The sequence below is a fragment of the Coenobita brevimanus genome, chromosome 112 (genome assembly GCF_032717465.1).
Source record: "Coenobita brevimanus isolate Jiangsu-jjx chromosome 112, ASM3271746v2, whole genome shotgun sequence".
NCBI lineage: Eukaryota > Metazoa > Arthropoda > Malacostraca > Decapoda > Coenobitidae > Coenobita > Coenobita brevimanus.
Genome location: NC_137065.1, coordinates 12670150 through 12676132, shown reverse-complemented (window position 1 = coordinate 12676132; position 5983 = coordinate 12670150). Strand labels below are relative to the sequence as shown.

The following is a 5983-nucleotide window of genomic DNA, read 5'->3' as shown; positions in this document are numbered from 1 at the left end:
CGTCGATGTACTGGTACATCGCGCAATTGCAAGGTTCATAATTTGCACAATTTTCAATTTTCGCGCGTGATTTTTGGTACGTATACACGGGACACCTTCCTCTATTCCTCTACAAGATGCCAGGCAGGGACAATGCCTTACCCAACATGACCCCCCCCCCCTGCACGCCATTGTCTCGGCAATTCACCTGTTACCAGTGACCTGGCCAATAAAGACATTCAGGGCCGGAGTGATTCCCCAATCAATGACAATGTGGAGGACAAAGTTTACAAGGCATTAGATGAAGAAACTATCAGAAATGATGATCAGGTAATGTCGCCAGAAAAGGTCAGGTATGTTGATGAGTTAGTGAGTGAAACAATGCTTATAATGCCTATATTACTGTTTGATAACCAATATACTCTCGTACTACATATAAATTCGTACCAAATAAATAAATAAATACCGTTTATGAGTGGTGTGGAATAGTTACCTGTACAATATGTTGGGCAGTGCCCGCCGCCGCTGCGGTGTCCTGTGTATCTGGGATCAGTTGGGGAATAAACAGCATACTGTCAACAGCCTCTCTCTAGCATCCCACATGGCGCAGTGAGTAGGATGGCTTCCCGGCCCCGCCTCAGTATTGCTGCTACATCCAGGGCTGCCCGCACACCTGGTGCAATGCCCAGGGTCACTCCCCGTCGACATGCCCTTGTGCAGCAGGCCCAGCAGGTGCAGCAGATGTTGGCGGCCCAGCAGAGTGCCATCGCCTCCCTGCAGGGGGACCTCGCCCGTCGGAGGCCAATCTCGAGAGTCCCTGCTGCTGCTATGCTGGAGAAGTGTGAGGCTGAAATGTCATCTGCTGCATTTCGCTCTTGGAGACACTCTGTTGAGTGCTGGATCCAATTGAACAGGTGGGCTGCCTCCGAGGCCATGCTGCACATTCGCCTATGCTGCACACCGGCCCTATTAGTGCTACAAGGAACCAATCAAGCAGTGAACTGGTGTAAGTTTTTCAGTAAACTCCAAGCAGCCTGGGAGTCAGTAAGAGAATTCTTCCTATAGTGTTCTCAAAGTGCCGCCGACTGCAAGTTTCAGTGCCCACAGTGCCAGTGTGACCTGTCTGAGTATATGCTATTGCGCAAATTAATGAGTGGGTTATATAATTCCATCATGAAGCGAGAGGTGTTCCAGTTATGTGATTCATTTAGTAGTGTGGAGGAGTTGCGTAAGTTTTGTGTTGCATTAGAGTCCGCCATGAGGGACGCCTAGTTTGGCAGGAGTTTTGGGCGGGAAGTTGCTGCGGCCAAGCCCGACGCACTGGTGCCAGACATATCCCACGAGGCCGTGGCGGCTGCTTCCCACTGTTCCCCCATCCCTGTGGGAAGAACCTGTGGTAACTGTGGCAGCTCCCACCCCCAAGGAAGGTCTCACTGCCCTGTCAAGTCAGTTATGTGTCATAATTGTAGAAAACAGGGACATTTTAAGAAAGTGTGTAGAAGTGAAGGAAAAGCTATGGTTGCTGATTCTGAGCCTGTAGCGGCCGTAACCCAGACCTCAGAGGCAGTGCTCGTGGCCGGTACAACCTCACAACCGCACCCCATGCTTAGTGTCTCAGTCTCATGCGATAGTGGGGGGACGGCGTGTTCAGTGATGGCGTGGCCGATACTGGGGCCCAGGTGTGTGTTGCTGGCAAGGGGCTCCTTGGCTCTCTCTCTTTATGGCCTGCACAACTACAGCGTCGGGCCGGCCTGAGGGATGTCGCCAACATGCCCCTACGCCTGCTGGGCTCCACTGTGTGCACGATCTCCCACAGGGGCCTATCGTCCACCCAGGAAGTGTGTTTCGTCTCGATTCGGCAAGACACCTGTTCATATCGTTGTCCACGTGCATTGACCTTGGACTGGTGCCCCAGGGCTTCCTATTGCACACTTAGATAGTGGCGGGTGCCTCCCAGGTGCCACTCGCTTACCAGCCTGACCCGGTGGGGACACTGCCAAGGAGACCTAACACCATGCCCCTGCCACCATTGGAAGAGGATGTCCAGCACCTGGAGGGATGGCTTCTCTGCCATTTCTCATCATCTGCGTTCAACACAGACCGGCGGCCACTTCCTGTCATGGCAGGTGAGCCGAACCTCATCCCCCCACTTCCTGATGCCATTTCCTTTGCATGCCACACCCCTGCTCCTTTGCCTCACCATTGGGAGGTGGAGGTAAAGAGGCAGCTGGATGAAGACGTGCATTTGGGAGTTATAGAGCCAGTCCCTGCCGGGGAAGCTACCGTGTGGTGCGCAAGGATGATCATGGTGGCCAAGAAGTCTGGCCAGCCACGGCGCACTGTGGATTACCAGAAGCAGAATGCTGCTTGCCTCCAGGAGACACAACACACGCCCACACCCTTCGACATGGTGTCGGGAATCCCGTGCCAGTCTTTTAAGACGGTCGCTGATGCCCACTGGGGTTTCCATCAGGTGGAATTGGAAGAAGCCAAACGCAAGCTCATCACCTTTATTACACCCTGGGGGAGCTATAGGTACCAGAGGACCTCCATGGGCCACTGTGCGGCTCCTGACGCATACTCTAAAAGGTTCGACGATGCTCTGGTGGACATTCAACGGAAGTTAAACTGTGTGGACGACACCCTGCTATATGACGACAGCATGGAGAGGGCATTCTGGCACACCTACGAGTTCCTGGAGGTGTGTGCCAGGAAGGGTGTCGCACTGAAACCAGAGAAGTTTAAGTTCTGCCATCTGGAGGTTGAGTTTGTGGGGTTCCACGTAGGGTGGGACACCTACAAGCCTACAGACGAGCGTCTGTCCGCGGCTCGAGACTTCGGTATGCCAGCACAGCCATTCCTGACTGACATCTGTTCCTGGTTTGGGTTCGTTAATCAGCTGGCACCATTCCTGGCCACAGCACCCATCATGGAACCCTTCCGTGATCTGTTGAAGAAACCCCAGGGCAAAAGGATCTTCTGGGACGAGCTCCTACAGAGGAAGTTCCAGCAAACTAGGGAAATGATCTATCAGCTGGCCAAGGACGGGTTAGCATTCTACGACAAGGCCAGGCCCACGGTCACCATAACGGACTACAGCAAGGAAGACATCGGCTTTGTGATTCTTCAGTAGTACTGTGGATGTGTGTCGGCAGAGGCCCCCTTCTGTTGCAAGTGCGGGTGGCGCCTCGCACTCTGCGGCAGCCTTCACCTGTCAGCGGCAGAGTCAGGCTACACCCCAGTGGAGGCTGAGGCCCTAGTGGTGGTGTGGTGCCTGCGGAAGGCGCGACTCTTCCTGCTGGGATGTCCTAACTTGGTGCTTGTCACCGACCACCGCCCCCTGGTGAAGCTTCTAGGGGATAGGGTGCTAAAGGATATTGTGAACCCAAGGCTATTCACTCTAAAAGAGAAGACATTACAGTTCAGGTTTACAGTCAGGTACCTCCCTGGGAAGAGGAACTGTGCAGCGGATTTTCTATCTCACTACCCCGCCCTTCGCACCAAACCCGATGGTGCAGATGAGGCTTTGATCATGGACCTGGAGGTGGTTACTGTAGCAGCTACCGTGGCCGCCCTCGCCGATGACGACTGCATCACTCTAGATGAAGCGTAGGTCACACGAGCTGCCGCTGATGACCCAGTATACCAGCTGTTAGTGGCTAAGGTCCTGGCAGGAGACTGGCACCCACAGAGGTCGCAAGAGGTTGCCTGGCTTCGCCAGTTCTACGGGGTCAGGGACAGGCTGTCAGTGTCACAAGGGCTGGTGACATACACCTTTGATGAAGGATCCGTCCGGCTGGTGATCCCTGAGCCTCTCCGTCAGCAGGTAGCTGCCCACCTCCACTCAGGCCACCAAGGGCTTGACTCGATGCTACGCAGGGCTTGCCAGACAGTCTACTGGCCTGGCATGGAAGGGGACCTCCAGCTGCTGAGGGACTCATGCTAAGCCTGCAATGCCCACGCCCCTTCCCAGGCCTCTGAGCCCCTCGTCATCACCCCTGCACCAGAGTACCCATTCCAGTGCCCTGTGGTCGACCTGTGTCAGCTAGAGGGCCAGCACTACCTAGTCTACGCTGACAGGCTTACAGGGTGGCTGGAAGTTTGCCACCTCCCCAGCGGCACCTCCTCCAGCAAGCTCATGTCACATCTCCGCTGCTTCTTTGCCCGCTGGGGGGTGCCAGAGGAAATTCCACAGATGGTGGGACCAACCTAGTCAGCGAGGAGATGTGTGACTTCTTCAGGTGCTGGGGGGGTCAAGATGCGCATCTCATCAGCCCACTACCCCCAGTCAAACGGCCAGGCGGAGGCAGCAGTTAAGTCGGCCAAGAGGCTGTTGCGCATGAACGTCGGCCCTGCTGGCAAACTCGATGCAGACAAGTTGTCAGTCACCCTCCTTCAGTACTTGAACACACCCTTGCGAGGCGTTAATAGGTCCCTGGCGCAACTCGCCACTGGCCGCCAGCTTTGAGATGGCGTCCCTACAGTTCGACAAAACTAAAAGGTGGACAGGCACTGGCAGCAGGCCCTTCGCCGGAGAGAGGTGACCATGGCCCGGTCCAGTGGTGAGATGGTGGAGCGCCAGGGGCCAGCTAGGGCTCTCAGGCCTCTCGCTCCAGGTACTCGGGTATGGGTACAGAATCAAATGACCAACGTCTGGGACAGGTGTGGGGTTCTTGTGGAGACACTGCCCCACTGCCAGTACACTATCAGACTGGATGGCAGTGGCCGTCTGTCACTACGCAACTGACGGGACCTACAGGTGGTGCATGGGAGCATTTCGGAGGCTAGCCCAGCATCCACTCGGGTAGCACCCACCACATTCGCACCACCCACACCCAGCCCACCACCACAGCCGCAGCAGCCACCCCCACACCGCCCTCAAAGACCACCACGTCGACCCCAGTGGCTATCTGACTATGTGTAACCCTAATTCCTCCTTAACCTCTACCTACCTTACTTTACCGGTGTTGCCCCCTATATGTGAAGGAAGAGTTTTTTCTATGCTGGATATATTTTATTGACAATGTGAGCTTACACTCATCTATTAAAGCCAGAAAGCCCCTGTTTTGTTACACCAGATGCCTTCAATGGATTGCCAGTTTAATTACAATGCATACCCCCCCATTTAATGTAAAAGGTTGAAATGAATTTATTTCGTTAATGCAATATATCAGTGCCATATTATTAACTGGGGGGGGGATGTACAATATGTTGGGCAGTGCCCATCGCCTTTGCGGTGTCCTATGTATCTGGGATCAGTTGGGGAATAAACAGCATACTGTCAACGGCCTCTCTCTAGCATCCCACATTACCCTTCCATAGAACTCGTTTACTTTGGAGCCAGCCAGATAGAAAACCCAGTAAGGTAAGGAGGTACTGCTACCTGTATCGAGTATTTTAAACCTCAGGTGAGTGATTTCTCTATGAATTTTCGATGTTGCTCACCAAAAGAGGAGGTTTTAACCAAAAAAAAAAAAAAAGTCCAAAATAGTTCGGGAATGGGGGGTATCAGAGGTGCAAAATCTGTCGGGACGTGATAGGGTGTCCAACTTAAGTTGGTGTTTAGTGTAACACCTAGGATATCAACTATGGTGGATATGGGAAATATTTACATCAATTTAAACCAAGTGGGAATCTGAGGGATTCTTTCTGTGGGAGAAATTAAAGTATTTGGTTTTCTGAAGATTAAATGAGACTAGATTTGTTTGTCCCCATTGGTTAATTATAGAATGGTCCTAATTCAGAGAAATTGCTGTGTTTGTTTGGGAATTAATAATATCAGATTGTGTAAAGGAGGTACTAAATGTGAAAGAACTATGAAGTGTCGAGTCATTAGCATAAGAGTGTATTGGGTTGTGAGTGAGAGATATCATTAATATATATATATATATATATATATATATATATATATATATATATATATATATATATATATATATATATATATATATACAGTATATTGTTACGGAACAGAGAGAGAGAATGAACACTTCAAGTGAGAATA

General features: G+C 52.0%; 1 pseudogene; it reads left to right on the top strand.

Moving 5' to 3' along the window:
* Positions 1 to 597: 597 nt before the first annotated feature.
* LOC145418078 (uncharacterized) lies at positions 598 to 4192 on the top strand (annotated as a pseudogene).
* The last annotated feature ends 1791 nt before the right edge of the window (positions 4193 to 5983 follow it).